This window comes from Protopterus annectens, chromosome 10.part0 (assembly GCF_019279795.1).
Source record: "Protopterus annectens isolate FY-2018-M chromosome 10.part0, PAN1.0, whole genome shotgun sequence".
In the NCBI taxonomy this organism is placed as follows: domain Eukaryota; kingdom Metazoa; phylum Chordata; order Ceratodontiformes; family Protopteridae; genus Protopterus; species Protopterus annectens.
In genome coordinates, this window is record NC_056744.1 from 1120340984 (window position 1) to 1120356059 (window position 15076).

Genomic DNA, 15076 nt, shown 5'->3' on the forward strand with positions numbered 1-15076 from the left:
GATTATTTGTGGTTATAGGGTACGGTGAAGAAATATTTCATTAACAACTTCAAATACCTATACATATGCTGTACATTTCTACTAGCTGCAGATATATACACACTACAGGTCTGACTACAGTTTCCTATGTGACAACTTATGCATGTTGGTGATAGGAATGTTACTGCTACATCAATATACATTTCATTTTTATTCATACACATTCATATCTGGCTCTGTTCAGCTACATCATCCTGCTACATTTGCTTTATATGGCTCTAGACAACTGTGGATGTTTGGTATTTCATACAACCATACTATCTGCATATTGCAAACTGAGAGCAACATATCCAGATTTTGGGACACACATTCCAGCTTCAGTACTTTTTTTCAACACATGTTGCTGTTTGGTTGTACCTGTCACATTCATTTCATTCTGTACTGACTGCAGTATACTTTATTCAGGAGATATTACTACTTTATTGGTGGATTCATACATCTTTCTCACACTCTCTCACTTGTTTTATTTTTACAATTCAGGATGGTACTTAATTATAGGCTTTATTGACATGTTTTACTTAGTTATAACAATCCTTTCCAACAGTCTCACTTGTGTCATGTTTCAGAATTTAAACGTGGATATATTTCACACATGTGTTTTACTCAGCTTCTGTAGCTGTACTTTTCAGCCTGCTGCAGGTTATGTACTATTATATTACAGGTGGAACATCTTTATTTCAGACTTGTTTCATTTTTATTTTTGGATTACAGGCTGCATCACACTTATGTAATCAAACAATACTAGCAAAATCTCTCTTACACTGTTACTTGCATTTTTTATTAATAAGTGACTACACTGCAATCTTTTGCAAGCTGTCATACTTATATTTTTTTACAGTTACAGGGAGAGAATTGCTGACCTGCCTGGTGGCACAACCGCACAAGCCTATCGGCATAGGCTCGACAGTTCATGGAACGGACACCTGCAGCTGTAATATAAATGAAGTAATATTGGAATACACATCTCCATAATATCAGCTAGGTTAATTTCTTACATAAATAATTACATGTAACTTAGTAATGGGGCGTTGGGCATTTGCCGGGCCTCCTGGATCCAATGGTTCAGTTGGTCCTGCTTCCGTCTCTTCAGGTCCGCATGGTGGTGACAGACCTGTTCACCAGTCCTTGGTATTCCTGTGGCACTGGTGAGATCATGTGCCAACCGGTCCCACGCCTCAGCCCTATATGCTCCCCACAGGACCTGGCCTGGGCCTCATGATCATGGACGAGGAGCCAAACCATATATTTGGACTCCTCAACACCCCACATCTGTGCTCGGAAGCAACTACCCTCTCCTACACCTGCCATCCTGATTGCAAATCGGTTCCACAATCAGTTATGCTGTGTATTTTTGCCTATGGGGCTTATATATGCCGTTTTTCCCGCACTTATCTGTAATTGGCCATTTTGGAATTGTATCAGCTTCACAAAACCTGCTTTGTCATGCTCCTCTTTCCATTCATTCCTATATATATGCTATTACTGCATTTCTAAGAGCAACTGTCATGGCTTAGTGATTCAGTACTTTGACTATGGTGCATGGTATCCTGAGTTCGAGCCTGGCCATTGCTTTTTATATTTTATGACTGTCTACACAGGCCAGGAGGTGAGTCTGTGTAAAGGCAATTTTGATACAGCTTGCTCAACATTGCTCGTTGGTTAGCTTGTTGGCGCGGTGCGCAGCTCCTCGCAAACGGGTCACGCTGGCTTACGTGCCATTTGGCTGTCAGCATGCATATTATGCTCAGCTCAGCTACGGGCACACAGTTTCAGCATGTTAGAACTCTGCTCAACCCCGGGCACTCCTTCTACACCTGTTAAACCACTACTCACCTACAGGCACTCATTTTACACCTGTTAAAACACTGCTCACCTACGGGCAGATATACTCAGCTTGTTAGAGTGTAGCTCAGCTATGGGCATTTCTGACATTTCTTCTTTTATTTTTCGCACATTTCTTCATAATACATGGCCCATTTCATTACATTTTACATAAAAATAATTTTATACATGTACATATATGTCAGGGAATTGTTTCATGCTTATTTCACTAAAAATAAAAATTGATGTTGTGGGTGCTCGAACCATGACTGCTTCCTCTTCAGCCAACATCTCTACTGCTACGCTATTGCTTCTTGGCTTACTTTGCATATTTAGTTCTTATATGCTTTTCCACTGACTGCTAACTGTGGCTAAGCGATGGGCACACCCGCGCAAACGAGCGCACTAACGGGCAAACATCTTTAAAAATTATAAAAAAAAATATAACATGTTAATTTTTACATTTTATGTTAATAGTCTGTGGGGGCATGTGTTGTGTTGTGTTTATTCACATTTACATGGACTCTGTCGTGGGGGTTTACTTTCGGGACTTTTACTCTTCTGGGGGCATGTCCGTTTGCAGGGCTCGCCCTACAGACATGCCCCCCCTACTGTCTTACATGGACCGTGTTAGCCTTAGGTGTAATTCAGCATGCCCTCATGCATATCCATGGCATGCTGACATCACACTGTTTAACTGCAGCCTCCGTGTAAGCGTTGTAACTCTTACATGGAGGCTTCGTGAATCCTGCCCATTGTCTTTTCACTAAACAGGCAATATTATGTTTATAGGCTCGCTTATCACAATCAGGTTTCTTTTGCTTATAGATTTTTATCTGACTTCCTTTTGTTGCTTTGTTCTATGAAATATTTTTTACATTAATAGAAATGTTAGTATTAAATTGTGAATGTTTAGAAATGTTCTTGTAAAGGACAGTGGAAAAAATTAAGAAATGGCAGTTGGTCAAATAACAGGAAATACAGAGAGACTAGAACACAGATGTGCTATAAGAATTTTTTTAATGGACTGATATAGATTTTAGAATTACTCAAGCTTTTGAGCTGGCAAGAGACCTTCACGGGTAATTATTAGGTAACTGACATTATATACATTGCTTAAATATGCACTTATGCCTACGGAGGATAGTACATCATTTACTTCCATTTGGCTAAAAATCGTACATGACAAATGTCAGTGTTGGGGAAAAAACTGCAGCTTGAATGTGAAGTACGACTTTACTTTGCCCAGGTGTGTGTACGTGTGTGTGTGTGTGTGTGTGTGTGTGTGTGTGTGTGTGTGTGTGTGTGTGTGTGTGTGTGTGTGTGTGTGTGTGTGTGTGTGTGTGTGTGTGTGTGGGTGTACATGTGTGTGTGAGACTATATGAGTCTAAAACTGTAGATGACCAGGTTATGCCCCGCATTAAAAGTCAAAGCCATTCATATCACACTAGACTCGGTGTTCATTTAGCCAAGAAGAAAATAGTTCAATAGTCTACTGTGAGACTTGAAGGAGAAATCAAATCACAATACAAAAGATGTATAGGTATCCAAGTTAAATCCAGAGAAGTAAAACAAGAAATTATAATTTTAAATTTGTTAGTCTGTTAAGTCTTTCTCAGATACATATTTTGATTAACAGAAAATATAAATTTGTATGAATCCAGTTCATGGTAAAGGGACATGTTTTGAGAAAGGCAGTGACTAGCATGGCAATACAATATTGGGTTAGGATGTTTGGAAGTCCTAAGCCAGGTTGCTAGGGCAGTTGGTGAGATAGCCATAACCATCACCTATGGCACACATCGTGACATTCCTAGTCAGAGGCATCATCCAGCTCATGGTCAAAGGCAATCCATGGTTTCAACCTTTGGGATTCTTCATCAGGTCTTATTTGCATATTTGTGCAGTTCTACCCCTTACCTATAGGCACATGGCCCATAGCCTGCCACCGCCACTCGTGTGTGATTACCGCTTCCTGGGCATCATGATCAACACGTGATAAGCTCCATCATGGTTAATGGTCATGATCTCATAATTTGACCGCTTCCCTGCCATTGGCAGCATCAAGCCAAAACACCACAAGCCAACACAGTAGATGATGTCAGCAGTCATGTCATGGCAGCTTGACCCATCAGCTGAAGGATATGATTCCTGACATCACACAACCTTCCAAAGCATATGGCTACTGTGCTCACCTCTTATGATCCTATGCCATCTCATTGTGTTTTAGTCACCTGTCATTGTATCCCTTCCACCCGGATATGTGGGGATGACTATGCCTTGTTCACCCCTAACCTGTGGGGGAACAGTTAGATCTGATTCACAGCACGTACTGCTCTGCATAGCCTGGTGTGATACTACATGCACCAATTTTTTCTGTTATCTGTTGTATGCCTCATGGTTTTATACCAATCCACATTTTTGCCACTGTTGGAATATATTATGCTCACTTTTGTCATGACACTGGTACTGCTGCTGTTGCATGTTCCTCTCCTGCCCTTTCCTTCTAATAAAACCAATATGGAAATTCATGCCACAATGTTATCCTGCTGCTCCAGCTGTTTGCACAATATCATACCGAGATGCACTGCAAACACAGCAAATCATTTGCTGTAGATTTCAGGAGTGCATTGCAGTGCCCATCATTATATGATTAGGAAAGTGAAGCACTTATTTGGTAAGCCACATACCCACTCCACTGCTTTATTCATTTAAGCATGTGCTGCATTATAGGCCATTACTAACATAGTCCAGGAGATGCGCTGGAGAGTCATCAACCAGAGCTTTATGGCAGATGCAGCATCACCTGTAACAGACAACAAACAATACACTATATGACACCTATTCCCTTCTTGTATAGTAGTTGGGTGTATATCCCTGCCTACCTAGCCAGGCTGTGCATCTACTACGCAGAAGACCTTGTAGGAACTCTCTATATAAGAACCTCTGGTACAGGATAGAGGTGGTCCAGATGTGAGAACAATGAGAACTGCTTGGATGACACACAGACACATTACAAATACTTTTCTGGGCATTACAGATGGGGAAGTGGGCCCCCTTCCTATTGCTGAACTGAAGTCTATCTGGTCCTGGGACAATCACAGCAATGTACATACAACCTATGTCTCTTACAGCCTCACTCAGGGAAATGGGCAGTGCCATAAAATGACCACCTGGTGTTGGTTTAGGATTATAAAAAGAAGTATAACATAACTTGAGGAACTCTTGTCACTCAATCATGTTCATATCTATGTAGTTACTGAGACATGGTTTTAATGCTGTGACAGCAGTCCATGAATACAAGAGTTTAGCACCTATCATATCTTCAGAATCTTGGGTTACTCCACAGGAGTACCTGTATTTGTGAGCAACAACATCACCTCATTTCAAATTACCCAAGACTCTAACATGGGCCTTCTAGGGCTACTAATAACTTTTATGAAATCAAGTTATTATTTTATTGCATTTCATCCACACCCTATACTTTCCACTACTTGTTTTAATTAGCATGGTGCAATGTGCTACCTCTTAAAATCCTGGCCAAATTTCTTTGAACCTTTTAGCTGGATAACATAAAGTGGTAGAAGGCAGAGATAAAAACTATAAGCAATATTTTAACAAACATCACACACTAATTCTGTGAAAATATGCATTGGGTACTGGTCTGAAGGAGCACATTTTCCATAGATCATCAATAGCTCATTTGAGAATAGAATCAACTAGACTGCAGTGGCTCAGCAGCTGACTAGACCTGCAAAAGCATAAGGTGTCCTTCACTGAAACTTTGCATAAAGGATCAGATTGCAAAATATTGAATACACAGGGGTGAATACATGAAAAAAAAAACACACAATGCTATTATATGCTCATGTATAGTGCTGTAAGCGCTTAACATTGCTCAAAATCTGAATGCTAAATCATATTCCAGTAGCTTAGTGCAATAGGAAGTGGGTGTTAGAAAGAGAGGTTTGTAATCCCTCACTTTGACTCATATGACATTGAAATCATTTGACCTAAAATATGAGCATACATGCAATGAGGTTTTGGAACTAAATTGCTGGTCACTGAAGTGGAAAATATGCTTTTTCATTATTAATCAGCTTTACTGAAGCAACAGAGTATGCTTTATTTCACCTTTTAAGAGGTAAATTATCTTCTGACGTTTTTGTGTAATAGATGCATTTTTGTAAATGTATAACTTTTTACATGTAGTGTTAAAGTCTTACAAATATTCACTATAATGGTTACTATGTTTTGTCAGCACCTATGGCTAAATCTTGCTAGTCAGTCATATCAAATAACACATTTGAAATGCATTTCTCATTTAAAACATTATTCCATGCAGCATTTATTCCATTGCCTCCACTGGATATCTTCAGAAAATAACAGGGTATGGCATCTATCTTTCAATATATACACAGGTCTTTGGTATGAAATGACATTCACCGGGGGATCTGGGTGTTACAAATACAAGAACATTGCTCACATGTTACCAATGGTCTGCACAAACTGTAGTAAAGGAAGATGGAAAGCTGTACTTCTCACCAGTATCTTATATCTGGGCGTATGCAACAGTCATATGTTGATGTAACTGGTACCTCTGTTTCAGACCAGAAAATGAATTAAGGCTGACTCAGCTCTGTTTCAAAATATTACATGGGATCTACTTTATTAACTAACATGTGAACTTGTAGTTGTCCCACAACCTTACTATCAATTAATATAATGATATAATCACAAATGGCATGTTTTAAAAAAAAGTGTTTTTTTGCAGGTGACACCTCCCACCCCTTGCATGAATATGGTGGTTCTTGCTCCACACCGTAAGGCCCTAACTATACTGCCTCCAAGACAGCTCATGCACAAAGAAAGTCTGCTTCTGAAGACAGTCTGTGTACTCAGGATATGACATGGAAATCTCAGACAAATATTTAACTGTGAGTTAATGTGACACAAGCAGCTGAAAATCATGTTAGCAAAAGATAACCTGCTATGTGTTATGTTACTTAAAGAAATATAGCTATATAATTGAAAATTTAAGAAGATAGCTTCAGAGACAGTTCTGCAAACTCTGCAGAATAAGTCTTATACACTAAGGAGTCAAATTTATGGGCTGCCAAAGGATCCAGAATGTGGCAGGAAGACAGAGTTTATCATATAAGGTATCACAGCCAATTTAATCAGTGCAATGTGGCTAAGAACAGCAGAGATACAAGCAAGGATCAGTTCAACAATTTTTTGTTTTTTTCTAGAACAAATCACATGTGCATGTAACAATAAAAACTGTTAATTCATTGTATATAAATATACGCTGATGTGCACTTGACCAACATATATCATCTACAGAAAGCAGATGGCAGTCAAGTTATGTCATTAAAAGACATATCATAGAAGACAAAATGGGCATGAACACAAGTAAAAGAAAGCCAAATGCTCCAACATAATGTTGTAAGCCCAGCAGACATATACCAGGAGTGGCAGTGGGCCTGTTTAGGCTGCTCTACAATGGGTCAAGAATGGACTCCGTGATAAATGAATTCAGGAAGCACAAGTCAACAAAGCTGAATTTACCACATCCTTTCTTCTGGGAAATTTCTGCCTTCTTGATGTTTGTGTGACTTTGGAGTTGGTTTATAGAAGTTCAGGGGTATGGGGGATTGCCTTTCACCTTTGGGATGCAGGGGGCTTGCCTGCTGCAAAAATTTGTACAGTTAGTTTCTTATTGTATTGATTTCCAAACAATTATTTTTGGGAAGGTGTTTCATTGTGAATTTGTTGTGGAAGCAATGTTGCTGAACAAGACCAGATAATTATACAAGTGATGCCATGGAATTTCCACACGTAATGAAGTATGGCACATACCTTCATTCAAATTGGCATCTGCTGTTTGCAAGCAACTATGCCCCCCTCCAAAAAATAACACACAGACGTGTGTGTATATATATATATATATATATATATATATATATATATATATCTATATATATAGTTACAAGTGTATATATTTTGCAGGTAGTTTCACACAGACAGCTAGAGACACAAACACAAGGAACCATTATTGATAGTAGTCATAGCAGGCAATATATAATATAGCATTACAAAATGACAAAGTTACTATTGTTTTTCCTGATTCGTCTGTATTCTTTGCAGATAAGTGCACTACACACATATTTATGTATCGATACATGGTAATGTCTGGTATGATGTGCACTTCTAGTTATCCAGCCTTGTTGAATGGCAGTGTTACTAACATCAGGATACACCTGCATTTAAATGGGAGCTATAACTTTTATTTCACAAAATGGCAGCTCAGTGAGAATGATGTTAATAGCTCACTTGTTATGAATACACTGGCATCATTCACTAGATTCAATACATTATGACATGCAGTAATTGTTAAAGTGGAAATGCTATACATTTGTGTTAAAGTGACAGTGATGTATTGCACATTCACAGTATATACAGATTCATCATTACTTAGCATCACAGTGTTAGTATAAATATATGAGCTACCTTTTATTATGCACATGATGAAGTCTATCCTTTGCATAACCTGCTCTCAAACACTTTAGTTCTGAGTTACTTTAATGATTCGGAAATGTTAATAATGAGTGGGACAACACAGTCAAAAACAACAAAAAAAAATGTTGAAAACCAGCCATTATTTATGCTGGATTTCCATATATGTAACAATTTCTAATGACGTAAAATTTTTGCGGTTTACACTGTCCATGGGGCTAGCTGACTTTACATGCTTTTTGCTCTGCAATTTATAACAATAATGACAGTAACCAAACCAACACTTTTCTGATTGTGTTGTTATGTTACAATATGTGAAGCACAGTCTGAGCAGACCATGCACTATGACATTTACCTGCACTGCTTTCAGAATGGCAACTACTATGATGCATCATTACATCCTTTGGGCTCTGCCCATGTGTTTTGCTATGATTCATAGATCTGCAGATCTGTACCTGATAGTGTGGCTTTCTGTACCTGGTATTGCAGCTTTTCCAATGCTAAACTTTACTGGGCATAACATCAAACTGTCAGGAACAGGGATGTTTGTCTCTACCATCTTCCCAATCACTGCAATTCTTCAATTTCCAGGTAAAGGTTTCTGAGGTGTTGGTTGCTGGAGTGGGATCTGTGACAAAGGCATGATCCATCTGCCTTTTGTCAATTAACTTACCAAACATGCCAAGTCTATATTGCAGTGCCCGTTCTGAGGGACAAGGCAGCTGAAGCTTATCTTGAATAGTCTAAATAAATACTCCACAGCAGTGCGGTGTAGGTGTGGTCATTATAAAGTTTATCAGGTGTGTGTGTGTGTGTGTGTGTGTGTGTGTGTGTGTGTGTGTGTGTGTGTGTGTGCATCTGTGCTTCACAGAGTGGGAGTAATGTCTTACAAACCACATAGTCATGCCTTAAGGGGGTATTTTGGCTCACCTGTATCTGGGGTTATCAGACATCAGATACACAAAAAAAGATTTATAAGTTACTTGGTATTTAGATTTCTGCAGTTATCTCCCTATGGCCTGCCAGAAAGCCACCTGCTGAAGGGAGTGGCAGATATCAGTGCACTATACCTTAGCATCAAACATCCTGCCAGCTTACTGAACAAATACATACATTATGATGCTACCTGCATTATAGAGTACTACACACTTCATAGAATAGTAGTGCTTCCTGTTGATGCAGATATCCCTTGTGGACTAGCTAGTATCATAATGGTGATATACATACAATCAATGCAATTAAGACAACGGGCATGGGGGGGGTAGGTAATGTCTTAAAAAACATGCAGAGTAGTAGTTTTCTCATATGGGATTCTGGGAATTCAAATATTATCTTTCAGTTGTTGCTTCAATACATTACGAAACTTGTACACTGTTCTGAATGAAATTGCTGTTGGTCTCCTGCTGTGTACCTGCTCTACAGCGGAAGATCAAAGAGGCCAAAATTATTAAGAGAACACAGAACTTTGTGTCCAAAAGTACAGGTGGCCACATATTCCATGATGTGCAATATGTGATTGGTACAAATAGCACAAGGTCCTCAGTAACATATGGTCCACTCAAACGTTTTATGTCTGCTAGATGAGTAGGCCATGGCATGTAATTTATGGATGTCACTGTGGATACTGTCACAGAACTCATCTTGGTGGCATATGAGCCTGTGTTACACTGTGCTACTAAGTAATGATGAGTCTGTATATACTCTACATAAATCATTTCAAGGGAACTAATCCTGTTGTGATTCCCAATATATATGCTGTGCCTGCTGATATGTTTCCACATGCTTAAGCAGTTATACTCACTCGTTTTACCTAAACAGCTTTCACCTGTGATGTTTCTGAATCATAATACATGTGTTTACTTTTTTGTTCTGATTATATATCATCCTGTTCAAATGGTAGGCATACCTTGCAATACCTAGCTGCACAAGGTTTATCTGTTAATTACCAGCTCTCAGAATTTGTCCACAAGCCACTCTGACAGGTCCTGTGTACTACTTCTGAATCCTGGCTAGGGTGTCCGTGTATTAATCTTAGGAAGTAAAATATAGTTACTTCATTATTTTTAAACCAACGGTTTTAACTGATAGACCAACCATCTAGAAAAGACAGAAGTACAGCATATACACTGTAATATTGTTCATAACAAGACTGAAGGCTATGGCTGAGAAACTCGTGTTGATTAGTCACCAGGCCAGTATGTTCAGTTTAAGCTATTTTATATGTAACAGTTTTTAAAGTAGGTATGTAAATATCGATTTTATTTTATTAGCTCATGCCTGTTTAGTAGTTTCCAGTAAGGTAGTTACTAGAAAAGTCATGTTGCAATTAATGAAAGGAATTTGCAATATTTCCAAAAAAAAAAACTATATTGTTGAATCTGCATTTAACAATCTTCTTTCTCAAGCCATTTTTAAGATTTGTTAAGACTACATTTAAAGTGCTAGCTTTTCATCAATGAAGTGTTGTATTTCAAAGTGGTTTTATGCAAATACATCAGTGAAGCTGTCACATTGTGATTACTTCACCTGAAAAATGCAAGTCTCCAAGAAATCTCATTGTGGAAGGTTAAAGAACAAAGCTTTGATAGGAAATAATAAAATCACAATTATTCCTTTATTCAAAATGTTGTCTTTGCATTTTATATGCGCAATGCATCAGATTCTAACAGCATAAACCCGTGCATGGTTTCATGAAATAACTTCTAACCATTATAATACTTCATATGCATCATTAATTTGAAGGGACACACATTTCCATATCTCTAGATTCGAATGACAGAAGCATAAATAAGCCAAATAATGTTCCGATATAAAGTAATACACATTTGTGAATGTAAGAAAATCAAAAGAGTGATTTTTTCGTTCTGCATACAAGTCACAAAATGACAACAAAGTATTTAATTTATTTACTGGTTGGTTAATGTTATGTAAGATATCCTGACATTGTTACCTAAAATGCTTTGGAAATGAATGTCATAATATGACTCATTAAGTTATATCAGATAAGGAAATAACAAATGTGAACTGTATAAATTAAGTTTTGTTTAGTTTGATAAAGCAATGATAAAAATAATTGCTTAAATGAGTTTATCTATTATAAACATTTCTATTTTTCTTTTTCAGAGAAAATCAATAATTGCCTTAATGGTGATAGCAGCAGTCTCTCTCTTTGTAGTTGCATTTCATCTCTCTAATGAGGCCAATGAACTATTGCTTCCAAACTCCATCGGGCAGTCACGGATAAGTCACCTGCTGTTATCTTATAGACAGAGAAGACATGTCAAAATTCATGATGGATATGTACATGTACAAACCCGAGAGGTAGGAAATGAGAAATATAAATAAAAACATTTGTAATTTTGAGAAAAATCTATATATTTTGCACAACTTGAGTATATCTCATCTGTGAAACATCGCAGCACTGAATATAAGATATGATTTCTGTATTCTAATATATGTGAAAATGACAGAACAAAACACTTGAATTAAGCAAGTTGATGAATTGAAGAAAACAAGACAAACATGCTGTCTTTTTTGTTTTTTATAACCACATTCTAGTTATCTGTACACTTTACAAATCATAAATTAAGATGATTGAGAAAATAGCTCAAGATATAGAAGAAATTAAATTGTATTTGATAATGCTGTATTTTCAATTTAAAGAAGTAATATTTTCACATCTCTTAATCTTGTTTCCTGTATCTGTATCCCATGTGCCCACTTAGTTATATAAACCATATTCTTAGGAACTTCATAGCTTTTTCAAGTGCTATTTGTGTTTCATTTTTTTAAAAAAACAGCCTTGTTTTTTTACTTATTTATAATTAAGTAAGGTGGACCAAATAAGTCTTTTGTAAAAAAAAACAGTTAAGAAAGAATATTATTGGGTAAGAGTAAAATCTATTGTAATAAAACAGAGTAACCATAAAGTAGAGAAGCAAATTAATTTTAAAACCTCCTCCACAGAGATCATCTTCTGTTTTATTAATTAGGCAATTGATGAGCGGTATCAGCATTTAGATTCATTGAAAAGATAAGATGTTTCATACATGGAGACATTTCATACATGTCCCTAGAGTCTCATGACCCTTATCTAAACCTACTAGGGGCATGCACCATCAAAACAAATACCCAATTAATGAGCGATTTTAACTACCCCTCTCCTGACCTGGAAACTTGCAGTGCCTTAGTCTCACAGGCACAATGCTTCCTGGACTTTATTAACACAAACACCTTGGAACGGATAGTGCTCACTCCAACCAGAGGATCAAACATACTGTATCTATACAAACATGAGAATGGATGTATAGGTGCTGCCATTCCTACCAGACGTATACCCAAAACAAACACTAAAAACAAGCCCCACTGGTGGAATCCTCACTTAAACATGGTATATAATAAAAGAAGAAAACTCATGGCCAAAACAAGAGACTAAGAGGTCTAATTAAGTCCAACAAGGCCAACTATGAGGTCAGGATAGCCTTGCAGGCTATGGACAGTCGCAAGGCTTTCTACAGCTATGTCTGTAACCTTAAAGGTTAACACACAGCAGTAAATGGTACCACCTTCACTGATCAGGATGACATAACAACTCTACTGACTGATAAATTCATCTCATACTTCAACCCAACTCCCCGCAGCTCCACCAGATAAACCCCCCTCCAACATACTACCCCCAATATTAGCAGAGACTAAGTTCTGGCAGCACTTGCTAAAGAAAAGAACACCACCTACATGGATCCTGACAACATCCCCGGATGCCTCCTGAATGGTTTAAAGCTTGACCTATCAAGACCACTTGAAGCACTCTTCAGCTATAGTCTTGAAACAGGCTACATTGAAAGTGAATGGAAGACCACAATAGTCATTCCCCTCCACAAGAGTGGACATAAACTGACCAAGGGAACTCATCAGTCTAAGAAGCCTAATATGCAAAGCCATGGCGCGAACTATCATGAATAAGCAAGGGCATTGGCATCCTACAGATAATGATCCATCCCAATTTGGCTTTGTTAAGGTCATGCCTTCTTAACCTGATAGACTTCTTTGAGAGGGTCACCAAGGCAGTGGTTGAGGGTAAAACACTGTATACTGAGTATCTTGAACTAGCCAAAGTATTCAATACAATAGCCCACTCAAGTATTCTTGACAAGCTGTCTGAACTAGGCAAAAATCCCAACATACCTCATTAGACTGATTTTTGACTCAGAGATATCAGGTTCAGTGAGAACACCTCCATCAAAAGACTTATCACCAGGAGAGCACATCAGGGCTCTGTGTTGGGCTTGCTCCTATTTGGAATTTACTTCTCAGAAGTCAAAGCTAATGCTTACCAAGTTCACAGAGGACTGTAAATTGGGAGCTATTATAAATTCCCCCAAAGACATAAACATCTTGTAACAGGGTTTAGCAAAGACAAATGACAGGTGCCAAAATCATAGTCTAAAACTCAATGCCAAAATATCCATTATAATGCCCTTCAGAAAACTGCCAACTAAAGTTACTTACTTCATCAATAAAACACGCCTGAGAGTTGAATCAGTATTAAGAGATCTGGAAACATATTTAGACAAGATTCTGGTCTCTGACTAACATGTAGATAAGATAGTAAGAAAATCATTTTATGCTGCCCAACTTATAGGTAAGGGTATGGCATCCAGGTCCAAGGAAGTTATAGTACCACTCTACTAAGTGCTTCTCAGACATGTCACTGAACACAATACCCACTTTGGTATGTATCTCACCAAGCACTTTCAACAGCTGGAGCGCCTGCAAAGGTTTTTCACCAGGAGAATTCAGGGCATGAATACTTTGTCTTACATTGATCGCCTAAAGGCTCTGCCTCTGTATTCAGTCTCCCTAACACTGCTGAGAGAGGATCTTTACCTGGCTTACAGGGCTTCCTCAGACCCAGCCCTGATGGATTTGTTGCACATTTGCAAGACATATAGCACCGGAAACACTAGATCCATGGATCTGAACTTCACTTATGACATAAACAGAACATGCTACAGAGACAGATATATGTCCCAAAGTATACCCACACTATGGAACAGGACCCATGTATGTAAAACAGAGTTTATCCCTCACCTTATTCAAATGGAACCTTGACAATTGTATGGGAAATTGTAAATTTACCTCCAGACTGGTCTCCATATCCCTCATGGACAGAGGCTGTCAGTAAGAAAAGTATTATAATAACTAATATGCCACCTAAAAATCCTTCTTTACCTCTCTACTAACATATCTCCACAACCCTGTATAGATGCCTATCATATTTGGAAATGACATGGCTTGGGGTGGGCGGATAGGCTTGTAAGCACCTTAGTGGTCATTAGCCTAATAACAACCTATGAAACTATAAGAATGTTTTTAGAATTTATAGGTCCAAGTACGAGAAATGATTTTCTGGTAATATCCATGGTGGTGCAGCGGTAATGTTGTTGCCTCACAGCAAGAGGTTTTCCGGTTCAAATCTCGGCTGGAGTGTGGGGAGTGCCTACTGTGTGGAGTCTGCTTGTCCACTCCCCATGGTTTGGTGGGCATTTGAAAGACATGCGTAAATGAGTGTGCCTTCGTTCAAGATTGAACGTCGAGCTGGCACCTTGGCGTTCATCAAAATCTACTGCCAATCATTAGAGGACCGGAGTTCTACTGTGGCGACCCCTAACCGGGAAAAGCCGAAAGACAACAACAA

The 15076-nt window shown here is 38.3% G+C and overlaps 1 long non-coding RNA gene across 1 annotated transcript in view; it reads left to right on the plus strand.

Moving 5' to 3' along the window:
• Positions 1-11694, plus strand: part of LOC122813505 — a 1588111-nt gene extending 1576417 nt beyond the window's left edge. Inside the window, exon 3 of the long non-coding RNA XR_006366698.1 lies at positions 11503-11694. This is a non-coding gene — a long non-coding RNA (uncharacterized LOC122813505). The remainder of the gene's footprint in view (positions 1-11502) is intronic.
• Positions 11695-15076: the final 3382 nt, after the last annotated feature.